The 16,849-nt window shown below is 36.6% G+C and overlaps 1 long non-coding RNA gene across 1 annotated transcript; it reads left to right on the top strand.

Annotated features, from left to right (window-relative positions):
• Positions 1-5,960: 5,960 nt before the first annotated feature.
• LOC107796291 (uncharacterized) lies at positions 5,961-7,208 on the top strand. The gene is made up of 2 exons (XR_001650363.2): positions 5,961-6,277; positions 6,633-7,208. It is a non-coding gene; the product is annotated as an uncharacterized LOC107796291 (long non-coding RNA).
• The last annotated feature ends 9,641 nt before the right edge of the window (positions 7,209-16,849 follow it).

Below are 16,849 nucleotides of genomic sequence, written 5' to 3'. Positions count from 1 at the left end.
TAGGGCATTTGACAGATAATCATATATCAGAGATACAATGCACCAAAGCAGTTAGACAATTGTGCCCCTCTGAAAATCTCCCACACTTTCCTTTATTCATTTATTATATTTTTTTTTTAGTGGTGGTCGAATATTATGGAGATTGCCTACGTATCATGACCCCGCATGAATCAGACCTTGCGTAGTTCGGACCAATAAAAGATAAACAATAATGAACATTTTTTCAATTTTTATATTAAAACAAACTGGGTTTCAAAGGTTTGAAGATGACCTACAAACTCGCAAATCAAAACACCCACATATTCTAATTAAAAGATTTACAAACTGCCAGTTTCTTTCCCCGTTTGACAAATGCAACCAAATGGTTATTTTTGCAAATGTGGCCCCTTCCAAATTTCACATGAATTTTGAGGCCGGGGAGGATTATTTTGACACTTTACAAACTTGTCCATTCTTTTACGAAAATAACCTTTCGACAACTGAAAGATACTCTAAGGCTATTTCGGCAAGAACGGTTTAAGATGCGGCCGTAGCTGGCTCGGCTTATTATGACAAAATTCAAATGGTATTCACCTAACCGCTGACTCTTTGTTTTTTTTTATTTTCAAAATTACAAAAAAAACTGGTGTTGCAAACACGGCCCTTCAGCGCCTCGGGGACGAAGATTTTTAAGGCTGAGTGGGTCAACTGGATCAAAATCCTAAAATGACCCAAAGGTGGCTGTTTATGCAAAGTCAGCCTTCCGGGGTTCCTTTTCGGGAACATTCGTCTATGTCTTGGTAAAACAGCGTCACTCGACTTCTTTATGACTCTTTTTATCATTTTCAAATTAGCAAACTCAATATTGCAAACACGGCCTTTCAACGTCTCGGGGTCTAAGATTTTTAAGGTTGTGTGGGTCAACTGAACCAAATCCTAACCTGACCCAAAAGTGACCGTTTATGCAAAGTCAGCCTTCCGGCGGCCCTTTCGGGAACATTCGGCTATGTCTTGATAAAACAGCGTCACCCGACCTCTTAAAAATTTGACATATATATTTTTGCTATTTTTTTTGTAAAAGGGAAAGTTGGACATCACCCGACTTATTTATGACAAAATTAAAAAACCTTGACATATTTTTTTTGTTTATTTATTTGGCTTTGGCTTTTTAGCAAAAGGTGGGGTTGGACCCGATGAAGGTTGCCTACGTATCTCACATCCGGTGAGAATCAAACCCGCGTAGTTCGGGCAAATAAACTATTTTTGATAAGATCCTTTTCCATTTTCTATTTTTTCCACAACAAACAAACAAATTATTATTTTCCTTCATAAAAACAAACAAACTAATGTAAAACATAAAACATTCCTTCTTTTTTTTTTCTTTTTTTTTCAAAATTTTGGCAGAGTTTCGACACTACTTGGACATTGGTTTTTTTTTTCAAAAATAAGTAGTTATATCTCTACACTGTTATTTTCTCCTCTTTTGCACGATTTTCTAATTTGTGGAGAATGATGACAACATGTAAAATCTTTTTGAATTTTCAATGCTTTTTTTTTATGCATATTTTTATTTTTTATATTTATTATTATTTTTCAAAAATGTGGCATGAGAGACATAAGGATTTCCAAGACATCTTGGATTCCGCAAATGTTCCCCATGCGCTTTTCCCAAAATATGAAGCATGGGGGACATAAGGAATTCCAAGACTTCTTGGATTCCACAAATGTTCCTCATGTGCTTAATTAACATAATAACATGCTTATCTACAAAAAATCGTGCAACTTTCTTATTTAACGTGATCAGCATGATAAGGAGTGTCATTTGTCCTCAACTATCATTGGTCCGCCAAACGACCCTTTTACCCTTGAATAAATACAACATGTAGCACATCGGATGCCTTAAGATGGTCTATTATTTTCAGGTTGTTTGTCCTAGATGGACCCAACCCCTGTGTTGAGTCCCCTAAGTCAAATGCACATGATGCAAATAAACGTTCCTACTAGGGATCCGGCATGAAGCTGCGTTATTCTAAGTTCATAACCTGGGTATTTCTTCTAGACTTGGCATACCCGAGCGGACAACTCGAGCCGAGGATGGGAGTTGTGTACCGGTAACCAAAGGGCCATCCGGTTTTGCAACTCCTCCGAATCCTCGTTCTATTTTGGTATATGACACTAACAGAAAGAAGTCACGACCAGCGTGCACTCCTCAAAAGAGAGAAGAGAGGGGTTTCGGCACATTTTATATATACAGTCCAAGTAATATCAAAGCGGTAAAACACATCATTTAGCACATTGAGCCCAAACATGTAACAAAATCAGATAAAACCAAATATAACAATTTATCTAAGCTCGAATTTCTAACCCTGAACCAGTGGTTCTGGGTCTGATTCCCCAGCAGAGTCGCCAGAGCTGTCACACCTCCTTTTTACGTACCCGCGAGGGTACAAGGGAGTTTTTTCAATTAAAGGACAATCGAAACGGGATTTGTTTATTTATTTCAGAGTCGCCACTTGGGAGATTTAGGGTGTCCCAAGTCACCAATTTTAATCCCGAATCGAGGAAAAGAATGACTCCATATTACAGTCTGCGTACCAGAAATCCGGATAGGGAATTCTGTTAACCCGGGAGAAGGTGTTAGGCATTCCCGAGTTCCGTGGTTCTAGCACGGTCGCTCAACTGTTATATTCGGCTTGATTATCTGATTTTATACAAATATGAACTTATGTGCAAATTTTATCTTTTAACCGCTTTTATCATTTAATGTTATTTTTATCAAGAATTACAACATCGTGGAAACACACCTCGAACCACGTTACAATCAATGTACCCGTGGTTAGAGCTACGTTTCAACTCTGTTGAGATTAGGATTTGGGTCACATAAATGTGCACCCGAGTTTAGGAAGATAACATTATTAAATACGCGCCTAAAGCAACTAGCGTATTGTTATGTTGGGATAAGGCCGTGAAATTCGCTAAACGGCCTGTCCCGAATTCTAAGTATTTTAATATATACATTTAGAGGGCCCCGCAGCTTGTGCATTTTTTTTTGTCGAGGCTCGTCTCATTCATTATTTTTAAAAGGAATTTGCAACGTCATGGAAATGCATCTCAAACCACGTCACAATCAATGTACCCGCGATTACAGACACATTTCGACTCCGTTGAGATTTGGATTTGGGTCACATAAATGTGCATCCGAGTTAGGGAGAATAAATTATTAAAGGCGCGCCTAAAGCAATTAGCGCATTATTATTTTGGGTAGGTCCGTGAAATTTGCTAAACGGCTCGTCCCGGAATCTAAGTATTAATACATATATTTTGTGAGGGCTCCGCAATCTGTACATTTTTTTATTTTGGCGAAGCTTGTCTCGTTTTTTTTTTTATTTCTAATTTTAAAAGGATGCCATTTTTATGCCTTTAACAATACTAAACCTTACAGCCTCTTTACCACTAAAATCTCATAACTCGTTAGAAATTTAATAAAAGGAGTTTAGTGAATGAGTGTTTCGGGAGTAGTAACGACATGTGCTAATACTAATTTTGTCTAAATGCACTAAGTAAAGGAAGGGACGAACCAATTAACGTCAAACTGTGTCATAGAACACGTAATACAACTTAATCAAATGACATCAAATAAACAAGAATAACATAACATAAAAATGAAGCAAAATGCATACAGTGAAACATAGGCAGAAAATTACCATACCAATTTCTATATTGCATCTTTGAACATTCCGTAACATTTCCTTGTCTAATACTTGAAGTTTACTAACCTGAACAAACAGAGACGAACAGAGCCATGGACCAGAAACTCGAACACGAACGGATTGAAAATGAGTCATGGCTGCGACTGGTTTTTCCAGGTGGTCATTTGGACGTGAGGGGGCTGAACGGAACAGCAGTGATGGTCGGATTTAATGGAGGATCGCCGGACTAGTTTTTTGGTTACGACGAAGGAGAAGAAGTGGTCGTGGGCTGGTAGTTTGGATGTAGGGTCGACGGGCAGTGACGGGTGGTGGCGATCGTGCTGGTTCAACTAGTAGCGGGCAGCGATGGTGGTAGATGACTGCTGGGGATGCGAGGGGCTGTTTGGGCAGTGGTCGACGGGCAGTGACGGGTGGTGGAGTTGTTGATGGTGGTTTTGGGGTTGTTGATGGTGGTTTTGGGGTAGGTCTTTGCTAGGGTTTTTTCTTCTTCTTCTTTAGGAAGAAGAAGCATGAACAGTGCACGTTGGTTTTCAAATCTGTCCTTACATTTTTTGTTTGCCCGTGCATTTGTACCCTTTTGCAAAGAAAAATGGACCCCCGTGCGTGGTGGGGTTCAAGACTTATGACCCCCACGTGTGGTGGGGTTCCCCGTGTACGGTGTTCCGTCCGTGTTCCTCACGCTTGTCCTCCTTGTGTGGTGGACTCGGATTATTATGGGCTAGGCCCGAAAATTAGGCCTAAAAACGGGTAGTTTGAACCCGAATATTATTCTTTTGCCCGGACCCGAGAATAAGAACACGACGTTGCTCAACTAATCCTATGTAAGCAAAATAACTACCAAAATAAGACTAATATTTAAAACAAAACTATATCTTTCTTTTTTTTTTAATGTTTTTCAAGATTAAAATAGCTACAAAATATTAATAAAACTATTTTTTTGTAATTTTCGTTTTTATATAAAGATAAAATATAAAGTAATATTTTTGTATTTTTTCAAAATTAAAATGACTACAAAACATTAATAGAACTATATTTTTTGTAAATTTTCGAAATTATATAAAGTACAAAAATAAAGTACAATTTTTTGTATTTTTTCAAGTTTATGAGAAATACATAAACTAAAATTTATATATTTTTTTTTGTAATTTTTCTTTTTTGCGACGAAATAGAGTAAAATAGTCAAAATAGCTATATTAGACCTAAATTAAATATTTACGCTAAAAATGTGAAAATTCCCGGGGAGGGTCAAAAATCACATGTCTACACACGTTGTTTTCGTACTCATACTACACTTGGTGTGCATTTTTGTTGCACAGGTTCATATGTGGCTAGTGGCTTAGTAGCATAGCAGCATGGTTGGTACGGACTTAGGTGAGCTGCATTTATCAAGACGACCCGCAGCCAGTAGAGTCCCCTTAAGAGTATTTTACTGTTCTTTTCATTTCTGTCCACTTTGTATTCCGGACAGTTATTGTATTTTATTTCATTCCCTAGTAAATGCTCATGCACTTGTGATACCGGGTTCTGGGATGATTACGGGTTATCTTGTATTAACTTCTTAACATTCATATTTGATTTGAAACGATTATCTTTTACTGGTAAAATTGAAGAAAAATCATAGTTTTTCAAAATTATTAAAACGATAATTTAATTAAGTATTTTGGTTGGCTTGCCTGACAGCAGTGTCCGGCGCCATCACGACCCTTAGTGGATTTTGGGTCGTGATAAAATCAAGTCGTTACTGCTTTTCTCAAAGATATTGAAGCTTTTGGCAATTCAACCGGTGTACCTCTCCTCCTATTTTTCATAACCCCTACTGTGATAACAATTTTATGTCTAAAAATTGTTTTTTTTGTGCATGATTGATCATCAGTGTTAGTAGCTCAATAATTAGATATAATTGCATTCGTAATATATAGTTTTTTTTTAAAATGCATCATTAATCTTTGTTTAGTCAGAGCTTGATTTAATTCTTCATAGAACTATTTTGGTTTATGGGTTGGGTTCAGATTTGGGTTTGTTAGTGCAAGGGCCCAAGTGAAATATTTGGCTTATGGTTTAAGTAGCCCAGAGGTCCAGTACCACCTAGGGTAAGTGTCAAAATAGTAAAATAAAAGGGGGTAAATACAGGGGTACTGAGGGGTTCAAATTGGATAGGGATTGAGGGAATCTTATCTTAACAAATGGGAAGCTTCTAGATAAGGGCTGACAAAGATCTTTTTAGAAAAAAGAGGGGGAAAATTCTGTGGGCGGGGGTGTAAGTGAATTAAATTAAAAGTTTAAAGGGTACATTTGAATGAGGAAAAACAGGCTTTGTTGCCCTAAATCTCCTCTATAAAAGATCTCTTTTCCAATCATGAAAAAAAGGGAAGGAGAAGAAAAAGATAGGCAAACGGCTGAAAAAAAAAATTTCTTTTTTCTAAAAAGTGTTCTTGAGAAATTTCGAGCTTTCTTTGGTCTTGAGGTATTTTTGCTAGGTTTCAGAAGTTGGAGCAGAAATTTTGGGTTTATTGATTGCTGGTTTTGCTGAGCTAAACTAAGAACTTTAGATTTCTTTTGTTTCTTCTTGTTGTTTTCCTTTTTTCTAGGTATGTTTCTGATCTTTTGTATTCCCTATTGAGTTTTGTGAATGAAATATTGGGTTTCTTTAAACACTCAAGTCTGATTTAATGAATTGATAATTTAGCTGTGCAAACTGCTTGGATTTCCTTCTCTAATAATCTATTTCATGTGTGTATGATATTTGAACTAAGGGTTTTATCAGTTATCATTCACATAAATGGTTCATTGTTTGAATTAATACTCTGTTTGGATACTGATTTATATCAGAAATGATGTTGAAGATAATAAGTTTGTTCCCTTTCATCTTTGAATAAGTATTATCTCAACAAGCTTAGTGATTAGATTGAGAAGTTCATCAATTTCATGTTTTGTTGAATACAGATTGAAGTTGTAGTAGATGGCTAATGTCAGAAGTATTAAAGACTGAACTACAAAATTGATTGGTTGTATTTGCTGGAATTTTAGTATGGTGAAATGAGGAATAGTTATTTTGAGATCTTTTTATAGCTTTAGCATACAAGTACTTGATTGTACCCTTCACAGTGTATAAGTTTGTTTTGAAAGGTGTAATTGAATTCCTGTTAAAAACAATACTTTTATCATTCTCCGAAGTTTCTATGAAAAAGTTAATATATTTAGCTTACTGTCAGAATTCAGCATGTTGCCAAACGTATATTTCAAGATATTCAGTAAAAAGTAGTATGATTTTGGTATTTTGTCCTAGGATAATTACCACAAATTTGGTTATTTATGTAAAGAGTTTGTATTTACTCATTGTGATGGGCTTGGTCGAAGTTAGTTATCAGCCCAATAAGGAATTTCAGCGAGGCAATGAGAGCCCAATATTTTCAGAAACAAGACTATACATCTGGCCCATTTTCTTGTAATTAAAACTCACAATTGTTTTAACTCAGTTCGCATATTCTTGACTCAAAGTTGATTGTATTTAGTTCTTTAATTTTTAGTTATGACCATTTGTGATACTTCTTTTAGTATTCAGATACGCATCTGCCCCCAATTAATTTCACAATTTCGGACCCTCCCATGTAATCTCAAATTATAGACAAGTAATTGAATCTTATTAACGTGTGTAGTTACTTTTAAGCGCGATTAATAAAATAAATCATCACGGCTATGGGTACGGTTCCCGTAACATAGTTGTGATACCTAATTCCCAAATTCGAATGCACATTTCATGTGACCCGACCACAATTTCGAATAATAATAAAATACACATGTTGTTGACCGTGGGTACGGTTCCCGTGACATGATTCGCAATATATACAAAAATAAACAAGTGTACGACAATCATAACTTGTTTCAGAAATAACTCCATAAATAATTAAAAGCGGTTTAAAGGGTTAAAAATGTGCAATAGGTTAAAACTTGTAATTAATCATATAATGAGGCCAATTATTAGTAGTTAAATGGTCGTGCTAGAACCATGGAACCCGGAAATGCCTAACACCTTCTCCCGATTTAACAGAATTCCTTACCCGATCTTCTAGTTTTTCAGACTTTAAATAGAGTCAAAGTTTCCTCAATTTGGGATTTAAAATAAATCGGTGACTTGGGACACTAACTAAATTATTTCAAGTGGTGATTCTAGAATTAATTAAATAATCTCATTTCAATTTATGTCACTTAAATGGGAAAAACTCCTTTATATCCCCCTAGGATAAAAAGGAGGTGTGACAGGACTCATGTAACTTTTCTTACAAGGAAAGTGTTAAGTTCTTCGGATGTTAGTAAAAAAAAAAAAGCAAATTGCTAATTCCTAAAGCAGTAAGAACTTACTATTTTTCACCTCAACAGCTTCAAATGTTGCAATATAATAATATGTCAAATATTAATTTGCATGATTTAAACGGTCATCTTTTTTCCATGACAATCCGGATGCGAGGAAGACAGATGTTTCTTTGCGGAACTTGAAATAGAGTTGTTCAGACATTGGGACTGTAGCAAGGGCAATTAGTGAGGCTATGGTCATATATAAACCAAGAGGGTCTTACTAAACTTGTAATTTTTCCATAAGTCAATAAAATAGGAATGTTTTTAGTCATAAAGACTTAATTAATCATCAATTAATCATCATTTTACATTCTGTTGATATACGGTGATGTTTCTGATCAAATTCATTTGTCTTCGCTAGGATCGCAACATTCTCTCTTTCTCCATCTCTTTTTGTAAGTCTCGCCTTCCTTATCTACATCTATATTGATGGATCACCTAGTTTGGATCGTACAAGAAAATAGGTCATAGGGTTTTGAATTGAGCTCAGAAAAAAAGTTTTTTTTTTCCCTTTAAAGTTAGGATTTCAATTGATTACTTAAGATTTTATAAAGTAGCTATAAAAGCTATGATTTTCAACCGAGTAGGTGATTTTGGAGTAGATCTTATTGCGTTGATTGCTTGTTTGGAAAGTTGAGCGCTTTTGGAGAACCTTTTTCTTATAGATTATGCTGTTTATTCTTGCTAATTTAGCTCTTGGTGTTGTTGTATGTAAACTGGTAATTTTTAGCATGTAGACTCCAGTTATCACTTGGTATGGTTATGCATAGCACAGAAAAAGAAAGAAGAAATAAAGAGCTAAAAGACACTGAATGCAGGTTGAATGTTGTTGTTGTTGATATATTGTATGCATTTTTTTCAAATATGAAAACATAGTGATGAAATAATAAAGTTTGACTGTCACAAGTTGAACTCTACTAAATAAGTTGCCCCTTTTGCACTTACATCAACTCTTAGAGCTTTTGCAGGGACATAATAGTCATTTTCTAGATTCGTTGGACCTTTTATTTCTTGTGTATTTTGGATTACAAATTGCATATTGGATGTAATTTGTGAAAAGCCATCTTCTTGTTTAAAGCTTTCTCTTCTAGTACATTTCTTGTAGGGGTGGAAAATGGGAGGATTGGGTGGGTGGGTGGTGCAGAAAAACGAAAAAACAAAAAATAGAGAATTAAAATTACAAAGAAAAAAGTGAGGGGGTTTAGGCGGGGGAGTGGGGTTAGGGGTGGGGGGTACGGGGATAGGGTGAGTGGGTGGTGCAAAAAAATAAAAAAAATTGAAAATTGAAAATACAAAAAAATAAAGAAAAAACTGAGGGGTTAGCACGTGCGGGGGGGTGGGGGTGGGTGGGTGATGTAGAAAAATAAAAAAATAGAAAACTAAAAATACAAAAAAAAAGTAAAGAAAAAAATTGAGGGGTTTAGCGCGCGACTCTGAATTAATTAAATAATCTCATTTTGATTTATGTTACTTAAATTGGAAAAACTCCCTTATATTCCCCTCGGATAAAAAGGAGGTGTGAACGGACTCATGTAACTTTTCTTACAATGAAAGTGTTAAGTTCTTCGGATGTTAGTAAAAAGAAAAGCAGATTGCTAATTCCTAAAGCAGTAGAAACTAACTATCTTTCACCTCAACAATTTCAGATGTTGCAAGACAATAATATGTTAGATATTAATTTGCATGATTTGAATGGTCATCTATTTTCCATGACAATCCGGATGCGAGGAAGACAGATGTTTCTTTGTGGAAATTGGAATAGAGTTGTTCAAACATTGGGACTGCAGCAAGGGCAATTAGTGAGGCTATGGTCATATATAAGCCAAGAGGGTCTTACTAAACTTGTAATTTTTCCATATGTCAATAAAGTAGGAATATTATTAGTCATAGAGACTTACAATAATTCTTTTTGTGCTGTTCAAATTGCAAAAATCATTCTTTGTACTGATACTATTGTTTGTGAATAATAATCAATTAATTATCCTTTTACATTCCGTTGATATACGGTGTTGTTTCTGATCAAATTCAATTGTCTTCGCTAGGATCGCAATATTTTCTCTTTCTCCATCTCTCTTTGTAAGTCTCGCTAGGGTGGAAAATGGGAGGATTGGGTGGGGGTGGTGCAGAAAAACGAAAAAACAAAAAATAGAGAATTAAAATTACAAAAAAAAGTGAGGGGGTTTAGGCGGGGGAGGGGGGTTGGGGGTGAGGGGTACGGGGGTAGGGTGAGTGGGTGGTGCAAACAAATAAAAAATAAAAATAGAAAATTAAAAATACAAAAAAATAAAGAAAAAACTGAGGGGGTTAGCGCGTGCGGGGGGGTGGGGGTGGGTGGGTGATGTAGAAAAATAAAAAAAAATAGAAAATTAAAAATACAAAAAAAAAAGTAAAGAAAAAAATCGAGGGCTTTAGCGCGCGACTCTGGAATTAATTAAATAATCTCATTTTGATTTATGTTACTTAAATTGGAAAAACTCCCTTATATTCCCCTCGGATAAAAAGGAGGTGTGAAAACTCCCTTATATTTCCCTCGGATAAAAAGGAGGTGTGAACGGACTCATGTAACTTTTCTTACAAGGAAAGTGTTAAGTTCTTCGGATGTTAGTAAAAAGGAAAGCAGATTGCTAATTCCTAAAGCAGTAGGAACTAACTATCTTTCACCTCAACAATTTCAGATGTTGCAAGACAATAATATGTTAGATATTAATTTGCATGATTTGAATGGTCATCTATTTTCCATGACAATCCGGATGCGAGGAAGACAGATGTTTCTTTGTGGAAATTGAAATAGAGTTGTTCAAACATTGGGACTGCAGCAAGGGCAATTAGTGAGGCTATGGTCATATATAAACCAAGAGGGTCTTACTAAACTTGTAATTTTTCCATAAGTCAATAAAGTAGGAATATTTTTAGTCATAGAGACTTACAATAATTCTTTTTGTGCTGTTTGTCACACCTCCTTTTTGCGCGCCCGGCCCCGAAGGGTAAATACGCGGGTGGAGTTTTTTCAATTTAAGTGACAATATTCGAAATGAGATTATTTATTTAATTCAGAGTCGCCACTTGGGAAAGGTTTGGCTTTTGGTGTCCCAAGTCACCGGTTTATCTTGAATCCCAAATCGAGGAAATTTTCGACTTTCCAAATGAAATCTGCGAACCAGAAATTCTAAGTAAGGAATTCTGTTGACCTGAGGGAAGGTGTTAGGCACCCTCGAATCCCGTGGTTCTAGCACGGTCGCTTAAATTGTTATAATGGCTAAATATCTGATTTAAATACATGTTATGACTTACGTGCTTTTATTAAGTTTAAACCGCTTTTATCATTATCACTTATTTTTATAGAATTGCAACGTCGTGAAAATGCATCTCGAACCACGTCACAATCAATGCACCCGTAGTTGTTAACACATTTTGACTCCGTTGAGATTTGGATTTGGGTCACATCAATGTGCACCCGAATTTAAGAATATAATTTACTTAAATCGTGCCTGAAGAGTCTAGCGCGTTATTATTTGGTGGAAGGCCGTGAGATTCACTAAGCGGCCTAGCCCGACTTCTAAAATACTTATTATGGTTATTTATTGAGGGCCCCGCAATTTGCATTTTTATTTGGCGAGGCTCGTCTCATTATTTTAGAAGGGTATCCTACAGTGACTACATTTCTATTACGTTTGTCCCTAAAACTAAAAGAAAAGGAACATGCTAATTTAACTATATGTTTTTGCCTAATCCGGATTCTTATTAATTTCTGATTAATTATTTACAAAGTGGAGGGATGTCATAACTTGTGAAACATACTTTAATTGGACAAAGAAATTACATTCGAGATTGACCCAATGTTATACTTGTGTCCAAACGTTTCTTGAATTGAATTTAACTAGACTTATTGGGGCTGAATTAAGGGAATTAACTACTAGGCGTTGTTACTAATGGGATTTGAATATGATCTTATGTACTGCCTAACGAGACCCAGCAAAAAAACTAAAATAAAACAAGTCAGTATAGTATAAGTTTGGAGTATCCATACCCCGTATTAACAAATAACTACAAACTGAAACATGAAGGACTAAGCTCAGATGAGTATTAATTAACATACATTTTTGTACTATTGAATTGTGAACTAACAACTACACAGGCCCATTAATATACCATGAATATTACAACAAATAACTTTGAACTTCTTCAACCTTTTTCATTTCATGCTTTCAAACTGTTTTGGTTACACCAAGATGGGGCTCGAAATGTGTACCTGGAAATACTGAAAATGCAAAGGAGAAGAAGGAGAAGATGGGAAAATCAGCAGCAGCAAGAAATAGGACTAGCAGTAGCAGCAGGACATAGAATGGCAGCAGAAATAGGGAACAGAATAGCAGCAACAACAACACACGAAACAATTGGAGTGGGATCAAGACCTCAACTGGAAATACTCAACTAGACCAAATCCTCGAGTAAAATAACAACAACCAAGCAGACTCAGCTGGGATTTGGAGGAAAACAGTGTTGCACAAACAGGCCCAGATTTAGTGAAATCAAAACAACAGGAAAGAAAGAAATTTCTAGTTTTGTCTGTCTGAGTTATCAGACAAAAATTCTTTTCCAGTTTTCTGTTTCCAGAACTTCCCTCTCCTGAAAGTTTCTCCTCTCAAATTACTCTGTTCTTGTCAATGTCTATCTCTATGTGTGTGTGTGTATATCACTCAATGTGTATCACCCTCTCTTTCAAAATAATTCTCACAGTGTGCCTCCCTCTATCTGTGTGTGTCTGTGTGTTTTTTTTTCTAATCTCCAGGGTTCTCTAACCTCTAATCCTCTAATCCTCAGGGTCTTCTCCTTTATCAGATGTCCTCTAACCTCTCTTTATAAGCCTTCACATTACCCCTTTTAACAGCCTGTTTAGAATATCACCATACCCCTCCCATGTGCCTTCCATTTTCAGTTCCACTTTAGCTAATTAAGTATTAACCCCCATCAACATTCCCTGGCAGATTTACCCTTTTAAAAGGTTTAATACTTCTTTAAACTAAAGCAAAGTATGGGCAGTAGAATATATCTGACAGCATATGCTGTCAAACCATTTTTAAATCAAAAGCTCTTTTATGCAGGGACCCAGGCTGTGCACAATGCACATGTTGTGCACAAGTGCACATGCCATCAACTCAGATTTCAATTACAGACCAAGCCTTAGGTTTTCTGAAATCATATTGACAACTATAAGTAACTGAACTTGGTTCTTAATGGATTCAGGCAATGTTCAACAGAAGCAAATCGATTTATTTTTGTTCAGACAGTTGAAACTAATTGACGACACATGTCGACTCGACTATATTAGTTATAACACATACAATCGTAGCCAAAAATCCGACATTTAACAGTATCACACAAGGTTCGCATTATATTGACTAAGCAGAATTGCACTCGAGGAGTCAACTAGTCAGTCCAAACTTGAAAATCAGCTAATTGCACAACACTTACATACACATTATCAGAAAAAATGGAAAGGCTTAATCAAACAACAGAGGTTCAGGCAAAGTGGTCAAGGCACAGTTGATAAAAGTCAAGGACCCAAACAGAACATGAACAGACCCTTACAACAATCAAATGAACCAAAACAAATAAGAAACGAAAGAACTCACCTTAAACCTTGAAAAATCAAAACCTTAAACTCGGACTCGGTCAGGCCTTTCTTAAGGCTGAACGGACTTTAATCGAAGTGTTTCTCAGATGAGAAACACTTCGATTAAGGTCCATTAGACCTTAATCTCTTCGATTTGGACAAGGTGGACCAGTGACGGAGAACCACAGAGTTCCAAAATCAGATCTGGGATTCATGCTTCCCTGGTCAGATTCGGACCAAACCAAGTATGGTTTGGTCACGAGGGGGGTCTGGGGAGTGTCTGGTATGAGTTTAGGGCAGATCGGTGTAGATTAGGTTCCGACTCGAATCTTCAAATGAAGATTCGAGAAGGTGGGATAGGATTCGAGGTGTGTGGTTGGTAGATTTGGGTTCAGGACGGCAAGGGGGTTCTATGGTGTTAAGGGCGAGGTCACCGGCGTCCGTGCCGCCGGTTTTCATGGTGAAGGATGCAGGGGCGGCTCTAGGGTTTGATGGGGAAGATGGTGAAGACGGGAGCTGGGGTATCAGATGGGGGGCAAGGTAAGGTTAGAGACTTATATAGTTAGTGGGTGGGCGGATCCTGGCCATTGGATGAGATGTGATGAAGGGCCAGGATCCTTCAGCTTGAGGGAAACGGTGTCGTTTCATCTTTTAGAGGGTTTGGGTCGGTCCGGGTGGAAACGGGTCGGGGTCATTAGTGGGTTATGGGGAGGCGATCTTGGCCGTTGATCAATCTGAGATCAACGGCCCAGATCAGTTTGGACCAAAACGGCGTCGTTTGGACACCCTGGGTATCAGCTGGTGCGGACCGGGCAGGCCTGGTTTGAACGTTGTTTGTTTGGGCCAATTTTAATAAATTGGCCCAATCCGGAAGAAGAAAAGATTTTTTTTCTTTTTTTCTTTTTTATTTTATTTTAAAAACAAAACTAAGCAAAAAAAATCAAATTAAAATTAAATACACACTCAATACAATTATTTGCACACACACTAAAATATTTCAAAACAGGTAAAATCAAACAAAATAAAATCACGGACGAAGATGCCTATTTATGATTTTCTGTTTAACGACCGGATTACGGTTCGAATTATGCATGACACACACATTTTTTTGTATTTTGTTTTAATAAAGTAAAAATGGGCAAAAATCGTAAATAACCAACAAAGTGCCATGTAAAAATCCAAAATTTGTACAGCAGGGCCAATTATTATTATTTTTTTATTTCTTTTGGAGCGATTGTCGTGCGAAACAAAAATCACGTGCTCACACTGTTCAAATTGCAAAAATTATTCTTTGTACTGATACTATTGTTTGTGAATAATAATCAATTAATCATCCTTTTACATTCCGTTGATATACGGTGTTGTTTCTGATCAAATTCAATTGTCTTCGCTAGGATCCCAATATTTTCTCTTTCTCCATCTCTCTTTGTAAGTCTCGCCTTCCTTATCTACATCTATATTGATGGATCACCTAGTTTGGATCGTGCAAGAAAATAGGTCATAGGGTTTTGAATTGATCTCGGAAAAAAAGTTTCTTTTTTCCCTTTAAAGTTAGGATTTCAATTAATTACTTAAGATTTTATAAAGTAGCTATAAATGCTATGATTTTCAACCGAGTAGGTGATTTTGGAGTAGATCTTATTGCGTTGATTGCTTGTTTGGAAAGTTGAGCGCTTTTGGAGAACCTTTTTCTTATGGATTATGTTGTTTATTCTTGCTAATTTAGCTCTTAGTGTTGTTGTATGTAAACTGGTAATTTTGAGCCTATAGACTCTAGTTATCACTTAGTATGGTTATGCATAGCACAGAAAAAGAAAGAAAGAAATAAAGAGCTAAAAGATACTGAATGCAGGTTGAATGTTGTTGTTGTTGTCGTTGTTGATTATATTGTACATATTTTTGTCAAGTATGGAAAGATAGTGATGAAATAATAAAGTTTGACTGTCACAAGTTGAACTCTACTAAATAAGTTGCCCCTTTTGCACTTACATCAACTCTTAGAGCTTTTGCAGGGACATAATAGTTATTTTCTAGATTTGTTGGACCTTTTATTTCTTGTGTATTTTGGATTACAAATTGCATATTGGATGTAATTTGTGGAAAGCCATTTTCTTGTTTAAAGCTTTCTCTTCTAGGTCATTTCTTGTAGAGTGGCAAATGGGTGGGTTGGGCTGAATTTGGGCGGGTCAAGATGTGTTAGGTCAATAAATGGGTCATTGCTCATCCTAGCCCAAAGTGTTCTGGGGCTAAGATGGGCTAATTAATGGGTCATAGCCCAAACCGCCTAATTTGACCCATGTTTTAGAATCACGCCTATCTTGCATAAAAAAGCCTTTTACCTTAAAATGTGTAACTTGAAAAATATTTTGCGGGTAGAGGTGGGAGGATTGGGGTGGGTGGGTGGTGCAGAAAAACGAAAAAATAGAAAATAGAGAATTAAAATTACAAAAAAATAACAAATTGATGGGGTTTGCACGGGGGGGATACGAGGGTAGGGTGAGTGGGCGGTGCAGAAAAAAAAATAGAAAATCGAAAATACAAAAAAATAAAGAAAAAACTGAGGGGGTTAGCGCGTGGGGTGGGAGGATGGGTGGGTGATGCAGAAAAATTAGAAAATAGAAAATTAAAAATACAAAAAAAAAGTAAAGAAAGAAATTGAGGGGGTTAGTGTGCGACTATAGAATTAATTAAATAATCCATTTCGATTTATGTCACTTAAATTGGAAAAACTCTCTTATATCCCCCTCGGATAAAAAGGAGATGTGACAGGGCTCATTGTGACGACCCGACCAGTCGTCTCATGAGTTACCGCTCCGTTTTCCCCATTTCTGCTTTTTTATGCTTTGTTATCCGTGTTATGTGGTATCAGGTTGGTCGGATCGAATCCGGAATGATTTTGTTAAAGTGGAGACACTTAGTCTCTTTTGAGGAAGCTTGAGTTGGAAAAATCAACAAGACGTTGACTTCTGTGTTAGAAGGCCCAGATGTGAGTTCTGGTGGTTCCGTTAGCTTCGGGAGGTGATTTGGGACTTAGAGTGCGATAGGAATGGATTTTGGAGGTTCGGAGTAGATTTAGGTTTGAATTGGCGAAGTTGATATTTTGGCGATTTCCGAGAGTTGCAGTAGTTCTGTTGTGTCATTTGGGATTTGTGCGCAAAATTTCAGGTCATTCGAATGTGGTTTGGTTGGGTTT

This window comes from Nicotiana tabacum, chromosome 8 (genome assembly GCF_000715075.1).
Source record: "Nicotiana tabacum cultivar K326 chromosome 8, ASM71507v2, whole genome shotgun sequence".
In the NCBI taxonomy this organism is placed as follows: Eukaryota; Viridiplantae; Streptophyta; class Magnoliopsida; order Solanales; family Solanaceae; genus Nicotiana; species Nicotiana tabacum.
The sequence above is the reverse complement of the archived record's forward strand: the minus strand, read 5'-3'. Positions and strand labels throughout refer to the sequence as shown.